Source organism: Oryx dammah, unplaced genomic scaffold, assembly GCF_014754425.2.
Source record: "Oryx dammah isolate SB20612 unplaced genomic scaffold, SCBI_Odam_1.1 HiC_scaffold_2, whole genome shotgun sequence".
Taxonomy (NCBI): Eukaryota; Metazoa; Chordata; class Mammalia; order Artiodactyla; family Bovidae; genus Oryx; species Oryx dammah.
The window spans coordinates 83710537-83729351 of NW_024070186.1; the positions used below are offsets into that span (position 1 = coordinate 83710537).

General features: G+C 46.8%; 1 pseudogene; it reads right to left on the reverse strand.

The window, feature by feature from the left end:
• Positions 1 to 17546: 17546 nt before the first annotated feature.
• Positions 17547 to 18225, reverse strand: LOC120883606 (annotated as a pseudogene).
• Positions 18226 to 18815: the final 590 nt, after the last annotated feature.

An 18815-nucleotide genomic window follows, 5' to 3' on the forward strand; every position in this document is an offset into this window, starting at 1 on the left:
ACATCATCTCTGAGATTTATGTGAAATGACTCCTTTTCCTTGATGTTATCAAGGAGTTTCAGCAGTTGGGTTCCTTATATTTCTTTGTGTTTAAATGACATCTGAAGAAGCTGTCATTTGTCAAGGTTTAATTGTTTCCAATTTTTTTTTTCCTGGCAAGTTTCCAGATATTGCTGGGCAGATTTGATAATGAGACCAGCAAAGATGCTGAGAGATGAAACACGCTGAAAGTTCTAGTCCAGATCATTTACTTTTTAGCTATGTGACCCTGAGCTTGTCACTTGTCTCTGGGCCTTACTTATTTCCATTTAGATAAAAGGTGAAGAGTTGGATACGATGATTTTAAAGATCCTGTCCATCTCTGATTCTCTGTGATGAGTTTTAACTCTGGGATTATTAAAAAAAAATCTCCTTGTCCTGGTCCCAAATATTCTTATATCTCATTATCTGCATCATTCAATAACGATAGAATTATACTGTTAAATATAATCCAGCAGAGTTCTCTTCCACACCACCCATATTAGGTGGTCATCTGTATTTACTAATACCTTTAGAAGCAAGAAGCTCACTTCCTTCCAAGGCAGACCATTTCCCTTTAGTCAGAAAGAGCACTTAAAAGGTATTTTTTGGCAGAACTGAATTGTGCTGCCCTGTGCCTTCCACCCAGGGTTCTACAAAGGGCAATGTGAAAGGCATTATGCTTTGTCCCCGTCACTGCCCCTTCGGGAGCCTCAGTGCAGGTGTTTCTAATTTCTGATGCTGATCTTGGAGGTGGGGGTGGGAGTGGTTCTCTCGCTTCCTGTTTTAGACACCAGAATCTCAACAAGGGTGAGCAGTTTTGCAGTCCTTTACTCAAAGTCCCACTGATGGATGTAAAGTTTGGAAAGTCTGGCACTGAATCTCTTTTCTCAAATGTTGTCCTTTTGCCCCAGACAGAAGTCTGGAGCCTCACTGCCTTGCCCTACAACCGTGTGGATGACCCTTCCTCTCCTAACATCAGCCTTCTCTCCCTTCTCATATTCCCTCTTTCCTTTTTAAAGCCCCAAGAGTCCCTACATCTCCCAACCCCATTTTCTTGAATTACCAACATTCAGTCAAAGATCTGTGTTCAAGTCTTTGTCTAAACTGTATAGCTCCAGCATGTCTCTGTCTTCTCTCCACTTTCTGCCTCTGGGTATGGAGAACAGGTGGCTCCAGCGATGGAAATGAAGGATATCCAGAACAAAGAGGATTCCCATTTCAGAGTGCAGTTCGCTTTCCTCCAAATATGTTAGGAAAACAAACAAACGAAAAAATCAGAGGCGTCTTGGACCTCAGGGATTACAAATTTGCAACTAGCAGATAAATATGACCTGGAGATCTAATGCTGCTGCTGCTGCTAAGTCACTTCAGTCATGTCCAACTCTGTGTGACCCCATAGACGACAGCCTACCAGGCTCCCCCGTCCCTGGGATTCTCCAGGCAAGAACACTGGAGTGGGTTGCCATGTCCTTCTCCAATGCATGAAAGTGAAAAGTGAAAGTAAAGTTGCTCAGTCGTGTCCGACTCTTTGCGACCCCATGGACTGCAGCCCACCAGGCTCCTCTGTCCATGGGATTTTCCAGGCAAGAGTACTGGAGTGGGTTGCCATTGCCTTCTCCTGGAGATCTAATGCACAACATAGTAATTATAGTCAACAATGCTGTGTTATAAACTTCAAAGTTGCTAAGAGACCAGATCTTCATTGTTCTCGCTACAAAAAAAAAAAGTAACTATGTGACTTGATGGAGGTGTTAACTGATATCAAGGTGGTAGTCATACTGCAACACATCAATCCATCAAATCAACACCTGTACAACTCAAACTTACACAATGTTATGTGTCAATTGTATCTCAATTAAAAAAGAAAAAAAACCCAGAAACAAAAGGATCAGTTAAGCTTCAATGGGTCTACATTAGATTCCTTTGGTCAACGTGATTTTAATCTTTCACTTTCTGCTGCTGCTGCTAAGTCCCTTCAGTCGTGTCCAACTCTGTGCAACCCCACAGATGGCAGCCCACCAGGTTTCGCCGTCCCTGGGATTCTCCAGGCAAGAACACTGGAGTGGGTTGCCATGTCCTTCTCCAATGCATGAAAGTGGAAAGTGAAAAGTGAAAGTGAAGTCACTCAGTCATGTCCAACTCTTCACGACTCCATGGACTGCAGCCCACCAGGCTCCTCTGTCCATGGGATTTTCCAGGCAAGAGTACTGGAGTGGGTTGCCATTGCTTTCACTTTCTAGATGATCAGTTCAGCTTCAATGGGTCTATATTACATTCCTTTGGTCAACATGATTTTAATCTTTCACTTTCTAGAGGAACAAAGGTCCCTTTGCCTTCTTGGGTTTACATTTTCATTATAATTTTCATTTTAATATCCTTTCCATTAAGAGAAAATGAGCCCACACTATTCTAATTCTTAGGTTTCTCCTGTGAACAGGAAGTGGGGAATGGGAGGGGCTTTGGAGAGAGGGCTTTCTAATGTCTCTACCAGGATTCGAGTAGAGAAGGACAAGTAAGTGACAGATATTAATATATTAAGAGATTCATTGTGAGGAATCGGCTTATGCAATTGTGGGGGCTGGCTGGGCAAAGCTGAAGTCCGTATTGCAGACAATCTGGGAAGGCAGGCTGAACTCTCGGGCAGATTCTCTAAGGAAGAAGTTCTTATGACCTTTCAACTGATCAAACCAACTGATTACCTAGGTTAAACTCCCTTAAGGATTACTTGTTCAGTTGCGTCTGACTCTTTGTGACCCCATGGACCCAGCCCACCAGGCTCCTCTGTCCATGGGATTGTCCAGGCAAGAGTACTGGCGTGCGTAGCCATTTCCTTCTCCAGGGGACCTTCCCAACCCAGGAACTGAACCTGGGTCTCCTGCACTGCAGGCAGACTCTTTACCATCTGAGCCACCAGGGAAACCCTTATCTCCCTCACTTAAAGTCAACTGATTGTGGACTTTAAACATATCCGTAAAATATCTTCACAGCAGCATCTAGATCAATGCTTGACTGAATAATTGGGGACTATAATCGGACAAGTTGATACATATTGAAGACCGGCTTGTCTCTCAAATACCTATCTTGGAATCTTGGAAGTTCCAAGAAAAAGTGAAATATGCTCAAATCATTGCTGTGTTTCCTTCCTTTGGAACTAAGACCCCCTAGACCAGTAGAGCCTAAGATCACAAGGAAAGACAACAGACCTTTTGCTAGTGGATCATTAGGAGTCAGAAACTGGAACCACTCCTGTTTCCACCCGCTGACTCCTGAACCCAGAAATCCTGGCTCTGGGAGAAACAGTACCATATACTGGACACTGATTTAGAGAATACACAGCCTGCTGGAGGACACTGTGCCAACCTCATGAGATACTGCCACCTGGCTGGTGCTATGGATTAGTCTTCAGAAGATCATCCCACATGCTATCAAGCCAGCAGATGCAGAATGATGGGGAGCATGGTAAGGCTGATGAATTCCATGAGCAGAGGCCCATTGCTATACTTCATGAGCTATAAAGTAAATGTCCTGATCAGAAGCAGTGTGGTGTGGGGTAATGAGATGGTGAGTAAATTATTCTGTACATCCCCATATGGTCATTTGGGCAGAAGCACTGTGTGTCACGAAGGCAAATCCATGTCTAGATTAAGTGGCTATTGAAGAAGAACAAAGTGCTGGCGTTTCCATGATGGAAACAGTCCAGTGTAATCAATTTGTCACCAAGTAGCTCTCTGATCTCTCCAGAATCATAACAGGATCTCGGTACTGGTCTCTGCTGCTGACAATTTGGGCACTCAGCAATGGTCATAGCCAGATCAGTATTGGTGAGGAGAAGCTGAGCCCATGCATAATCTCCATCCCTGCCACCATTCCCACTTTGTTTATGAGCCTGATAGGCAATGACAGGACTGACTGAAGAAAGAAGTTGACTGGCAGCCACAGAATGTGTTACCCCAGCCACTGGATTCTTTACTGTCTGAGCCCTGGGGCTTCCACCCAACTCTCACCTCTGCGGAGGTTACCTTTGGTGAACATTCACATGGATTACAAATATCTTCACAGCTTTTGCCCATTCAGAGATGGCTATACACTGACTTCTTGCTGGGACCTCCTTGTCCCTACCTCTCAGGTTCTTACCCATTCAGCCCAACCACTGCGCACAGCCTGTGGATTTGCATAGACCCTTGCCTATGGATAAGCACAGGAATTCTACATTGAGTGAATAGTAGTTTATCTTAGACCACCAAAACAGAGTCCTGGTGAACCTTCACTCAATTCCCAGACTTGAGCCAGTTTACAGGCCAAGGAACTCTTGAATGAAGTGGAGGCCAGGTCCTTTGAGAAGGGCTCTGGTGCACTGCCAAAGTTTTACACGGCTAATCTTTCTCTCATTCTTCTCCAAAAGAGACCATGATTTGCTAGCCAAATGTCGTAGTTTTCTGTGACTCAGACTGCTGCGAGGACTGCCTTGGCTCAGTTGTCCATTATGGTAAGCACACCCATCTTCTGTGATGAAACTATCACTTGGTATCTGCCACTCTGGGCATCCTATCATCCCCATTGCGTTAGGGACACCAGTGTGGTGGCTGTAGCTCCTACTGCAGTGTTTGACCTACAGAGAAAAGTGCCCACAGAGCTCTTCAAGGATCTGAGGCTCCCCTCAACCTAAAACACGGAGTTCAGAATCTTTGCTGAGAGGGATTTTACAAATCACCCCCATACCTTCCTGTCAGAAAACAACAGTGATGACTTATTATTCCATTATTTTTGTGGGCCCGGAATTCAGACAGGACACAGCAGAGACAACTTATCTCTGTTGCCTGGGGTCTTTGCTGAAGACTCAAATGCTGAGAAGCTGGAATCATCTGAAGGCTTAAGGGAACTAAAGAATCTGCTTCCAGGCATTGTTCATTCAAGTGCCTGGCAAGTTCTTGCTGGAGGTTTGTTCATCCCAACTTGGTCTTTCCATGGTGTTGCTTGAAGGTCCTTAATGATGTGGCAATTGGCTTCTCCAAGTGAGCAAGTCAAGGGCCCAAATTGGAAGCTGAAATGTTAATTAATAGTGTTGTTTGGGAAGCCCCAGGGCTCAGACAGTAAAGAATCCACCTGCAATGCCGGAGACCCAGATTCGATCCCTGGGTCAGGAAGATCCCCTGGAGAAGGGCATGGCTACCCACTCCAGTACTCTTGCCTGGAGAATCCCATGGACAGAGGATCCAGGTGGGCTACAGTCCATGGTATCACAAAGAATTGGATACAACTGAACGACTAACACTTCACTTTAGGAAGCCCCACACCATCAGGTCTGCAATATCTCATTGGTCTCATAGGTCAGCCCTCTTCATTATGTGAGGGGACTACACAGTTGTGAATACTAAGAGATGAAGGTATTAGGGGTCATCTGGGAGGGTGGCTACCACACCTGGTAGCCAAGGTCAGGTAAAGCCAGATAGGAACAGTGCTGACAGAAAGCTAAAGGGCAGGTAACTGAGAGATGTGTGTCACTGTGTTGGCTACTGTAGCCCAGGGCTTTGTGGACGGTGTTCTTGGTCTATCCGATTTCCCACCAGCCCAAATAACCTTCCAAAGGTAGAAAGTTTCCCAAAAGGGAAGCATCAGCTGGGAACATCAAAGCCAAGGCACACAAAGCCGCTTTGCTGCAGACTGTTTGTTGGCTACATGTCTGTGTTGCCCAGTTTCCTGGTGCACATTGTCTTCGGCGGCTAATGGATTTAGAGCCAAATGGGAAGGGGTAGGGAAACAACAGCAGGGCTTCGAAAACGATTCTCCACTGAGCAAAGCTAAAAAGGAATCTCGTGGCCTACTGGATGTGGCTTACAGCGCTCTTCTCACTCTTGGCCAACAGAGCGCCGTATCTGTATGTGTGGTGACGGGCGGGCAGTACTGCAGAGGCCAGCAGAGCTCCCACTTCAGTGCAGCGCGGTTTCACACCGGAGCACCTGAGCAGCTGTTCTGCTGACCACAGGAAAATGGAAAGTTGAATGTTTTTCCTTCTCATCACCTCGCCACCCCCTGATGGGTGCTTTCCTGTCATCTTGTCTTTCCGGACGGAATGATGCAGAGGGGACCTCTGGGGACAGCTGAGGGAGCTTGTGCCTGAACACAAGGGTGGGGAAAACCAGTGGACAAGATGTTAAAGGGCTTGATAAACATGTGAGAGATATCAAGGTGCCAAAACACAGCCGCAGAGCTGAGCTGCCAGCTTCGCTGAGGCTGAAGCCCCAACGGAGACCGGGGCGTGCTTTCTCTTCTTGCTGGGACTTGAGAGGGTGGGAGCCCCTCAGGCAGGAGTGCTTCTGTTCTCCATGGAGCTGCCCAGCTAAGACCTGCTGCTTCTCAACAGCCAGGTGATGATGAAAAGGAAGAGATTTTCTTCCAGGACAACAAGAGCTTCTGTTTCCAGGACGCAGCCCCTGCTGTTACTGTGCCGGGTGACCAGGGCAAGTCTCGACTTTTCTACCTGTAGTTTTGTCATCTGTGGGTAGTAACAAACTGCTTCTCTGGGGCTTGAACCACTTTGTTTAGCAAGTGCAGGAGGAATGAGGAAATACTCACTGAACTCCAAAACACCCTTAGGTGAAAGCCTTACGGGGGCAGGGAGAACTTTGCTTTCTCTCCAATAATCCCCCTGGCTTCTACCAGCGGTGTGTGGCAGTAATACAGGGCCACTGACTTGGAGGCTGGATGCTTGAACACCTGTGTGTTCACACACCTGTGCACTCTGCCTTGCTGTATACCTGGAACACATGCTCCCCAGGGGGTCTCTGTATAGTACTGCCTGCTCTGGTCTTTCATAGCCTTGAGTCTAAAGTTAGAACGCCACCTGGTGCAATGCACTGTGGAAAGTCGACCAGATGGATACAAGAACTCAGGTTCTTGGCCAGCTCTTCCCAGCAGCTCAGATATTAACACATTCTATTTCTTTACTGTCACTATGCAGTAGGTTACCTGAGGGAACTTGTAAAAAAAAAAAAAAATACCACTTCCCTGTGTCACCAAGGCAATTGAATAAGAATCTGAGGATGAGGCCCTGTTTAGCTTTTTTTTTTTTTTAAAAACTCCACAGGTGATTCCAATGTATTTTGAAGGCTGAAGCATTTAACCTTTCATGATTTAGAGCTCTTAGAGGAGAGAAACTCAGGTCCAGTGCTGACCCAGACACCCTGTTAGTTGGCAGCAGAGTCAGGACTGGACCCAAAACTTGGAACCCCTAATCCTTGAAAAGTACCTAGAAGTGATTTACAAAAATTGCTACCTTCCCCATGTATAGAAAATCTTAGGTTCCCCCAATAAAAATCATCCCCAATTCTAAAAATATCCATGGAGGTGCATCCCTATCCACGTGGGAGGGCAGTTGGGCCCTGCACTGAGAGTGACCAACAGTTACCTTCCCCTGGATGGACTCACTGACCACAGGTGCTGCTACCAAACTGGACAGAGGACCCCTCACCCCCAGCTAGAGACAGCTTTGCTAAAATGCTGAGGGACAACTGATGGGAAGTAGCCATAGAAAGTCACATGTACCAAGAAACTCTGTTCCCACTTTCACTCACGCATCTTCTGAAAGTTTTACCAAACCAAACTTGGGTTCACTTGCCCACCACGCAGCAAAGCCAATTTATTGACATGGGGTTGTGGTGAAGGAACATACAGCATTTATTTACAGGGCCCCAAGCAAGCAGCATGGGTGGCTCAGGTTCAAAAGACCCAAAATCTTTATTTTATGGAACTGTTTTTTACTCCTTGCTTTTTTTTTTTTTTTTTTTGCCACACCATGCAGCATCTAGAATATCCCAACCAGGGATTGAACCCATGCTCCCTGCAGAGGAAGTAAGGGGTCTTATCCACTGGACCAGCAGGGAAGTCTGGGGAGGGTTTTTAAAGACAGCATTTGGGCTGAGGGATATAGGGGCCATGACTTGTTCTGATTGGTTGGTGGTGACAGTGTGGCTTGGGGAATCTTACTCATCAATCTTCTGGTTCCAACCAGTCTGGGTTCTATATGCTCAGCTTGTAGTCCACCATCCTTTGTTTGACAGGGTGGGGGCTGTTAGCCCCTGTAGAACAGCTCAAAGATGCACGTCAGAGTGTTCTGTATACCCCTTGAGGAAGAGCTCAGACTCTGTTTTATGGAGCAACGATTGTCTTTACTTTTCTCATTTGACTCCTTTTCCTTTGTTTCTGCATTCCGCTATCCTAATTACTAACTGCTTGTGTCTGCTCTTCTGAATTCAGGAAAAGCCTAGGAGACTGAAGCCTTTTGCCACAGACAAGAAACAAGGGAAGTGGAGGGGCTTTTGTACCTAGAGGGTCCCTGAAGGGTTCTGCTTGGTTTCAAGAGGGATGCCTGTTGGTTGTCTCCCTGCCTGGGCCCATGTGGCTGAGGCCGTTCTCTTTCCCAGCAGACCAGAAGTTTCCATCAGGTCCAATAGTGGTCTGTAAAGTTCAGAGCAAGGGAGAAAGTCTGGGGGGCAGTCGAAGGGCTGTCTTCTCTCCTGGTAATTGACACCTGGAAGGGCTACCCTCCCTCTAGCCCGAAGTCTCCCACACTCCCATGGCCTTGAGACTTCACCTGGCCCCCTCCTCTCTTTCAAGAAATGTACTGAGTAAGCATTGCTCTCCTGCTCCATCTTTCCCTAGCCATGAGACCTGGGATCCTGTCACAATAAAAGGAATTTCTGGGCCTCTAGTCATCAGTCTGGGTATGGGTATTGAGAGTTTCAAGTACTTGCCACAAGACCTTGGGTTGATCCTTTGATTCCTCTGAGCTTTCTGGTCCCTCAACTTCAGAACGGGAATCTAGAAACAAACCTTGCTTACCTCTCAGAGTTGTGACAGAGATCAATCTCATTAGTGTTAAGTGAAAGAAAGACCTTTGTAAACTGTAAAGACTGTTTGAATGAGGACCTTTATAATCAGGGAATTGAGACTTGGATGGGCATAGAAAGACTCAAAAGGATTGATTTTTCAGTGAATTAGCCCAAATCATTTTGGGGTTGGGAAAGAGCTTCAAGGGGTCCTTACCTAAGGGGTCTATTGCGGAGCATGTCTCCATTTATGGGCCCCCTGAAAGCATACAGTGGGTGTCCTCCCCCTTACAGAGGGAGGTCTCAGCATAGACCCTGTCCACTCCTGAGTGGCAGAAGTTGTCCCAGAGCCAACACCTCTGTAAGGAAGGCTACAGGCACTTCTGTTGTTGCAATCAGCTTCATGACAAGAATTTATTTACTGGCAGATGCCAGTAAATGTTGGTTAAGTGAATTGATTCCAACAGAAGGTAATGACCCATGCTTAATCCTATACTCTTTTAAGATCTGCAACTTTTCAGGACAGAAGTGATGGATACTACTGAAGATCAAGTTAATTGCGGAGGTGGGGAAGAAATAACCAAATAAATCTCTCCAGTTATAAGATAATACAGACTATCTATTGTAGCTAAGGAATAAGTATTACAGGTATGTATTACACATAGACAACAAAAAGAAATAAGAGCACAATTCAATGTCATAAAACTTCACTGTTTTTAAAAATGACTGTTATTAATATGGGCCCCAAACCAGGCTGGGCATTGCAGTAGGCAGAAAGAAATCACTCATAGAGTTATAACTGGGTGAAGGATTGAATGGTGATGAGGGGAAAGTGTCAGGAAGGATTTAAGGAAGAGGTGGCATTTGATGGGGGCAAAAAAGGGGAACTGGGGGGATAATCCAAGCAGGGAATCACGTGATGAATGAAACTCTGGACACATTATGATTAAGTCACAACAGTCACTGCGTTTGCTATGTAGGCACTGTGCGAAGTGTTTTATATACACTATTTCCTCACAGTAACTCTATGACGTGGGTATTTTAAAAATATGTATTTATTTGGCTTCAGGGGACTTCCCAAGTGGCTCAGTGGTAAAGAATTTGCCTGCCAGTGCAGGAGATGCAAGAGACATGGGTTTGATTACTGCATGGGAAAGACCCCTGGAAGAGGACATGGCAACCCACGCCACTTTGCTTACCTGGAAAACCCCACAGACAGAGGAGCCTGGAGGACTAGTCCATGGGGTTGCAAAGAGTCAGACACTACTGAAGTGACTAAGCACACACACACACACACACTCACCGGGTGTTAGTTGCGGCACTCTAGATCTTTGATTTTTGTTGCAGCATGTGGAATCTTAGCATGTGAACTATTAGTTTCGGAATGTGGAGTCTAGTTTCCTGAGCAGGGATCAAACCCAGGCTCCCTACATCGGGAGCATGGGGTCTTAGACACTGGGCCACCAGCAAGTTCCTGAGGTAGGTATTTTTATTCCCATTCTACATATGAAGAAACTGGAGACCAGATGGTCACAAAATGGCAGGAATAATGACACCCCCACCTCCCAAGTCTTTGTTCTTAGGGATTCCAGCATGGATGGAATTAGCTGGCGTGCTGCGATTCATGGGGTTACAAAGAGTTGGACACGACTGAGCAACTGAACTGAACTGAACTGAGGATGATACAGTGGGAGAAAGGATAGAATGAAGATAAATCTTCAACATCTTGTTTATGGATTCTGAGGCATTTTATTTAACAGAGATGGAGGGCACAGAGGCTTTCAGGAAGGGGAGGAACACGACTAGAAAAGTGCTTTGAAAGAGAGGACATATGTATTTGTAGAACTGAATCACTTTGCTGTACACCTGAAACACACACAACATTGTTAAGCAACTACACTTCAATCAATGTTAAAAAAAAAAAAAAGAAATGTGCATCAAGGTCACTCCTGTGGCCAGCGGGAAGGTAGACAGGAGATCAGTTAGGAGGCTGCAACCATGACCCAGTCTTGGAAGAAGAATGACGGCTTGCCCCTAAGCTCTGCTGACTAGAAAGTGTGGCTCCAGGACCAGTAGCCTCCGTATCACCTAGAGCTTGTCAACAATGCAGACTCTTGAGTCCCACCCAGACCTAAGGAATTTGAATTTACATGTTAACTTGATACCCAGGTCATTCTAATGCCCATGGAAATTTGACCACCCCTGCCACAAAGAACTGGAGTTCTGCCTGCGGGTGGAGTGGGAGAAAGGGGAACACTCTGCCAAGAAAGATATGCCATTTGGGGACAGCAGATCCCTCTGAGAATCAGAGGAAAGCCAAGGGTCCTTGTCCCAGAAAAAAGGGCCCATGATGACCAACATTCACTTGCAACTTTAGGGCTTTCACACAGCCCTGAAGAGCCTAAAGACCACTGGCTGGGTCTGTAAGGAATCCCCAAGTCTTAATTCATGAATAATTTAGTAAAGGAAGAGTAGCAAGGAGTTTATAATTTAACAAAATATCCAAGTCTGCAGCCATGGGCTGCCATTCTAGAGACCTCTTCAGAGCCGGGACGAGGCTTCGGTCCCGGTGGCCAGGGCCAGGCCTCAGTTTCCATCCCACCCCCGCCCCTGCATTGTTCTCCAAATTCCCTGGTGACCTAAGCAGACACCCTGGAGCAGGCAACAAGGAGCAGCTTCCTTGAGCTGAACCAGGCCTGCTTGCCTGTCTGCCTGCTTTTCTTTAGTCCCAGAAAAGCCAAAATTAGTCTCACTTTTGTTTCTTTTCTCAGGAGCCTCTACATTGTATCTCAGGAAAGGATTATTGTGCTCTGGGGACCCTATCTTATCGTGGGGGAGGTGATGAGTGAAAGGAAAATGGTCTTTGACAAATTGGTTGAATTCGGGCAATCACATGACTTTCCAGGAATTGCCCACCACTGCTTCAGTGAGGCTATTGTTTCAGCTCCCAAATATTTAGCCAAGTAGGAGGCTGGGGAGGGCTGGGGAGCCATCAGAGAGGTTTGAGACCTTGATAATGTGGGGAAAGGACTTTTGGGGGGAGATCCTCTGGTATTTTGATGGAAATAGTGATACCCAGGAGGCTCTGGCCCCCTGACTTCTTTATCACTAACTGAGTTATTTGGGGTTAAGGTGACACCTTGGGATCACTTACAGAATTTGGAGAGAGAGGGAAAGATTCCTTGGGAGGGGTGGAATCCAGAGGCCATGAGCATGTGAGCCTCATTTGATTGGGCAATCACTTACCTCACGGCTGGACAGGCTGCCTCATTGATGCCTCTGGAGCAATTTTACTTCTCACAATGAGCACTGCTCAGAAAAACAAAACCAGGCACAGTGAGCCAGGGGGCAAAAGTGACTCGAATTTTCAGAGCTAAAGTTTTCGCAGGAAAAAATCAGGGCACAACCAGGCATTTGCCCTTAGACAACTTTTCAAAAATTCCTGCGTCTCCGGGGAGAGAGAGAGCTCCCGTTGACCTCAGCCAGGCTTGCTCAGCTTGACATCATGGGACATTTGGGAGATGAGGCCAGTGGCGGCAGCAGCACATGAGAATGTTGTGTTATCGACGGGAACACTTTTCCCCTGGGCTCATGCGGTCATCTGTCTGATATGCTTGTGGGTGGAGGTGGGCAGAGGGGAAGGGTGTGTCCAGTCACCGGCGACAGAAAAGAGCCATGAGGTCATCGGAGTTCGAGGCTTTCCTCACTGACCAGTGGCAGCAATTGTCTTCCCAGCTTGCATTCCCAGGGGTTCACCTCCGCTCCCACGGAGGGTTCTGATACTGGTGTTCCTGCTTTGGACATATATTTTCTTTCATCTGAAAAATTTGCCCTGATAGCCAGATCGGGGCTATACTATTTGGCAAGAGATTTGAGTTTGAACGCGGACAAGTGCACAGATGACAATTCCTCCCTGTCTCAGCCTTCCTGAGAAGCCCCCTTGCCTCATATAAGCCCCTGCCTAGGCACCACTGTGTGGGCAGCCTTCTACCCTCTTTGCTCACACCCTCCCCATAGATCCCTTCCTGGGCATCTCACGAGGATTTGAAACTCCTTCCCCCCTCCCACCCCCAGATCTCCTGAATTTTAAAACTTGAGGATCTGGGTGATGGGCACAGCCTGGTGATTCTGCTGCGCTGAGTTTGGGAATCATTCAGCCAGCTGATCTCGGGGACAGATTTAGCTCTGGCATTCTCGGACTGAAATGTTCTGTGGGATGGCAGGCTCCAGGGAGTAAGCCCCCAGCCGCCCACTGGCACAGGTGAGTTCTAACGATCATTAGGTCTCTGTCTTCTTACTTTAGTGATTCTTAACCCTGACGGCATATCAGAATCATGTGTAGAGTTTTAAAACAATTACATATGATTTCTAAGCAGAGGGTAGATGTGTGTGTGTCGGGGGGAGATTCTCCTCTCTTCTCTAAAAAGCAAAAAAAGGGCTTTAGAAACCCCGGCAGTGGTTTCATCAGAAGGTTGTGTGTTAGCACCTGCTAATCTCTTTGGGAATCTCCCTAATGAGGACCAGTCATTTGGAGCCATAGAGGACAGACAGCCTTCTGAGCAAAGAGGGGCATGGGAACCCCATGACTTGCCCAAATGACTTCTTTTAAGAGTAGCCTTCTTAGGGAAAGGGATGTGCTCAGGATGCTTTAGGTTCCAAGACGGTCAAAGAAGCCTCGAACCCTCAGATAGATCGTTGCAGGGAAGGAGATAGGGCAATTTGGAACCAGGTCTGACTCAGCATTGTGGAGCCAGCTGGTGTCCTGCGAGGAGGCTGTGGAGGTGAACTGCTGTATTAGGAGAACACAGTTAGCGGGGGGCGGGGGGATGGGGTGGGTGGTGGGCAGTGGTTCCTTCTCCAAGGGCTAGGGCTGGGCCTGAAAAGCTGCCGGGAGCATCGCAGGCACCAGCTGAAGAGGCGGCAGGACCAGTGTCCAATAGTGACACCATGAGGCCGCTAGCAGTCACAGCACAAGTCGTGATATATGCTAATATTCCTTTGGTTGGTTAGACCAGCACTGATCTAAGTGCCAAGCCCTTATTCATTCCTTTAATAACAGCTCTGTGAGGGAGTTATTATCACCCTTTTGTAAAGAAAAGGAAATTGAGGCACGGAGGTTATATGAGAGTAGCCAGCAGGCTGTGAACCAGGCAGTCTGGCTCCAGAGCCCACATCCTTAACTGCCAGACAGGCCTCGCTGCCTCCGTAACAGCAGCCACTGTTTCCCGAGTGCCTACTACATGCTATTATGTTCTCTGTGTTCACCACTATCTTATGAGGTAGGAGCTGGTTTTATTCCCCTTTCACAGAAGATTTATTAGTGGACTGCTCATCATTATTCTCTCCCATTCTGTAAATGAAGGCCAGACTAATCCCACCTAATCTCACCATGGTTCCTCTGTTTTTTGGAACTTCTGAGCCTTTAGGATTCTTAGAAAACTGTAGTTAAGTGAGATTCTTCATTAGGGGATCCTAGGCCTCCTGCAATAAAACAAATGGAGTCTTTAGAGGGGAACTGGAAAAACAAAAGTGAGACAATATTTCTACCTTCAAGCAGGAGGAGGTATTTCAGGAGTCCTGCCCCAGATTTACTGAATGAGAGTAGATAAAGAGTGGGGCCAGGAAATGTGAACTGAAAACAAACCACAGGTGATGCTGGCATGCAGTCAGGGCTGAGAATTACTGCCTTTATTTCACAGCAGTATTTCACACCCTCAATGACCCAGCAGCAGTGTTTCCAGGAACTGTTTCTAGTTTCCAAATCCTCCTGCTTAGAAGGAAGCTGCGGGTGGGAGCTGACTAGAGGGAAGGAGCTGGCTAAAGACTGGGGGCAGAGAAGCCAAGCCAAGGAGGCCCAGCGCTCACAACCATGTGCTCTGCGCTCATGCCCTCTGCTGTCCTTCTGTACTTGGAAACCAGTCTGTTGAAAGACAGTCTCAAAAGTCTTATTCTTGGTGAACACTTCTCCTGTCCAGCTGGCCCTCCCGGCCTTGCTCCCACAAAGGCTTGCACCCTGGGAGCCCCAGCACAACCCTCCTTCTGAGTTCCCCCCACACCAGGCAAGACATGCTGGCAGGACTGGGTAATTTTCACATGCTCCCTGGCCCAGCAGGTTGCCTGAGACATAGTCCTCTCTCAGAAGTGCTAGCTGACTGAGCAGAAGAGAAAGGAGGAAGGGAAGGGTGACGACAGAGGGATGCGGAAGCCAGAAAGGACCAGGTGCTGAGCAAGGATAGAGGCTGGCCAGTGAAACTGTATTTAGTGCTGACCCCTTGAGCATTTGTGACCTCTGTTTGGACCCATGGAATATGCCAGTCCAGGCTGTCTCCTGGCCACCCAGGAACTGTGGGCAGAGAGCCGAGAGAGCTGGGAAAAATTTTATGATTGCACCAAGAAGCATGACTTACTTGTGTGGATGCTTCTACTAACCCAAGGAGATAACTAGGGTAGATCTTAATAACCTAATTTTACATCTGAGGAAATGAAGGATCAGGAAACTAAAAGACAGGGATTTCCCTGAAGGTCCACTGGTTAGGATTTTGCACTTTCAATGCAGGGGACCAGAGTTCAATCCCTGGTTGGGGAACTGGGATCCTGCATGCCACATGGCGCAACAACAAAAAAAGGAAAAGAAAGTTAATTAATATGTTCAAGGTCACATGACCAATAAGCAGAGGATGGGATAATCCAAATTCCTTGCTAGTCAAAAGTAGCTTAGATTCTTAAAGTTTGAAGAGCCCTGGAATATCATCTGATCAATCTCTAGTCAGTAATGCCCCTTTCCCAAAACACTTCAGAGAAGGGGTGATAGAGCTGTGCGGGATAACTTTAGTACCAGGGAACTCCTGGCCTCCACTGCAGCTGGGACAGAACCAAAGGCAAGTTCTTCCTTGCACCAGCTCAATCCTCTCCTCCTGAAGATCAGCCAAAGGCATGGCTCCCTTTCCACTCTGTCCACTCTGCTCTGCTGCCCCTGAGATGCCAAGACTGACATCCAGGACTGAGTGGAGGCCCTCCTGTGTGGCACTCTGACAGAGGGCCATTCATGCTCGCTCAGCTGGGACAGCGACTCAGCCGGAACAGTGTGGATGAATCACGGCTTGCCCATGGGGATCTATTTCCCAGTTACGGTATATCAAAGGGGCAACATCCTCAGCCACTCTGCCTGTTCAGGAGAAGTTAGAGCATCTCAAAGCATCTCCATCCTGCCTCCTCAGAAGTTTGAAAGGTTTTACTCATACAATCTCATAATAAAAATGTACTCAAGGGTGGGAGGGAGGCTCAGGAGGGAGGGGAATTTATGAATATGGCTGATTCACATTGTTGTACAGTGGAAACCAGCACAACAAGACATCCAGGTGAGTCTGGCCTGAAGAGGAGGGAAAGCTACAAAACAAACTGCTTCATGCTTAGGGAGTCATGATAATGACTGACAGTTTGATGGCCTTTGGGAGTTGAAAAACCCTTTCATGGTTTGTTCTTGGGTTTTGCAACCTATCAGTAAGGCAGACGGGAGAAAAGGAAATATTTCTGCGTCTGTGTGTGCAAACAAGAATAAGAGAATCGGTCCCTGAGCTGACGAGTGGTGGAATCAGGACTGGCCCCCAGGCCTTCTGGGTCTGAGGTCACTGACTTCGCCCCTCTTGCAACAGGCCAGAGCAAGCCCTTGAGGGACCACCTAGGTGCTGAAAGCACCAGGCTCACACGTGCTGCCGCTCAGGCTCAGTGCCAGCCACTCCCACTGGGACTGGTGGCAGCACTTCTGAGTCTGGTGCTTTATTGCATACTATCTTATCTCAATAGGAAAAGGCAATTCAGGGGAAGAATTTCCTTGTCACCATGCTCCCGGCTTTCCATTGTTCAGCTTTCTCAGCCCTGGTTCATCCCCTGGGTCTGACAATTACTCATATCCATGGAGGTGCCTTATCAGGGCTGTCTAAGATACAGGGCCTATTTTTCTCTCAGTACCAGATAAATTGGAATCTGTTCCCCCTTTATGGCCTGATATCATCCCACAATCAGCTAGCTCAGAAGCCAGCTGCACAGGGAAGCTGCTTGAACAGCAGTCCCTAGTAATCCAGCAGTTTCCTTCACAAAGCCCTAGAATTTCAGGGTCCTCTACAGGCAAGGGTGATGGAGAGCCACCTCTTGGTGAAGTTGACTGTGAGAGTCTTCACTCCTGTACTTCCGCCCTCAAATTTTACTCTGAAAAACTTCCAACCTACAGAAAAGTTGCAAGAATGATATGATGCACATGCTTATACTATTCACCTGGATTCATCAGTTGACCCCATTTCATCACGTTTGTTTTAGCTTTCATATATAGCTGAACAATACATACTTTTTCTTGTCTGACTATTTCAAAGTGGCCAAATTATGATGCTTCTCTCCTAAATAGCTGGCATGTCTATGTGAAGAACAGGGGGTTCTCCTACACAACCATAATACTATTATCACTCCCACGAAAATGAAATAATAATGTTAGCTAATATGCAGCACACGTTCCAATGTCCTCGATCTTGGCAATGTGAACTTCATATCCTCGTTAAGGTGATATCCTCACATCACCCCCACAGTAATATGCAGATTTCATCATTGTACAGGAATCTATTTCCATTTGTAATTAATAAAGTAATTAGCAGGGTGTAATGAAATAAAATCTATCTTTTAAGACAGGACAACAAAACTTATATATATATATTTTTGATGGTTTAGTATGGTTTATTAAGCTGTGCCTTAGTACAGACGCTGGGGCTTGCCCATGGTGGTCTTAATGAACATGGCCCTGACGTTCTGCCAACTTTTCTTGAGCAATGATATCAGGAAGTTGACAGCTAAGTTGTACACAAGCTCATCATCTGTCATCTTCACGTGGCCAACAGCCACTGCCAGACACAGCACCTTCTTCATCTGGAACTTGATCGTGGACTTCATCAGCTTTGGCCACCATGTTCTCATTGTGGGTCAGCAAGGAAGGGAACTTGCCAGCCTTGTCCAGGCCTGGGCCCAGGATTCGGGGGGTCTGCTTGATCAGAGACTCTGAAGCCAGAAAGGCATCCTATTTCTTGGCCAGCTTCTTGACCAGTTTCTTATTCTTGTTGAGTTTCTTCAGCGCCTCGACGTCCACGTGGGGGATATGCACCGCCTTGGCCTCATCACAGTGCTGCTGGTCCCCCAAGACACACACGGAGAACTTGGGGCGGGGAGTGGACTTAAGCCTGACGGTGCCCGAGAAACGTTTGTCCTTCTGAGGGTCATTGTTCTTCAGGCTGATTTGAAGCTCCACCGTCTCCAAAAACTTTCTGCGCTTGCGCTGGTTCCCGTGCAGGACTTCCCGCACCGCCTCCTAGAGGGTGTCGCGGGAGACTTTGCTGCTCATAGTTCCCTATGCCGCGATAACCGGAAAAGCAGGACAACAAAACTTAAACATAAAATCCTCTCTCTGCATCCAGTTGCAACTCCTCCCTCTCCTTAATGTGCAGTGAGTATCTGCAATACACATATACCAGAACTTCTCAGTGATAGGAGTGCCTCTTAACTGTAAAGTTCACTTTTACCCTTGTTTCCAACACTAGTCACGTAAATTCCTTGAAGATTAGCACTTTTTCCCAATTCTATAGTGGGTCGTGCTGACTTTAAGCCCACTTTGCACACGTTTACTGGACTACATAACCTTGGTGAACTTTATGTAAAACATTAGTATGTCATTTTGATGTATTTACTGTCCTTTGTCTTAAGAATGACTTCTAACAGAAAGAATAGCTCTCAGAGCTTTCTGAGAATCTGTTTCCTGGGTTATAATCTTCAGTTTGGTTCAAACAAAATTCCCTTTTTTTCTTCTTAGGTTGATTGTTAACTGAATTTTCATACACAAGAGGTACTTTGTGACCCTGTGAATATCTTCTCACGAATTCTTAGCAATTATTGAGGTCCTCGCCTGTCAAATATTATTATGATGGATCACTTTGT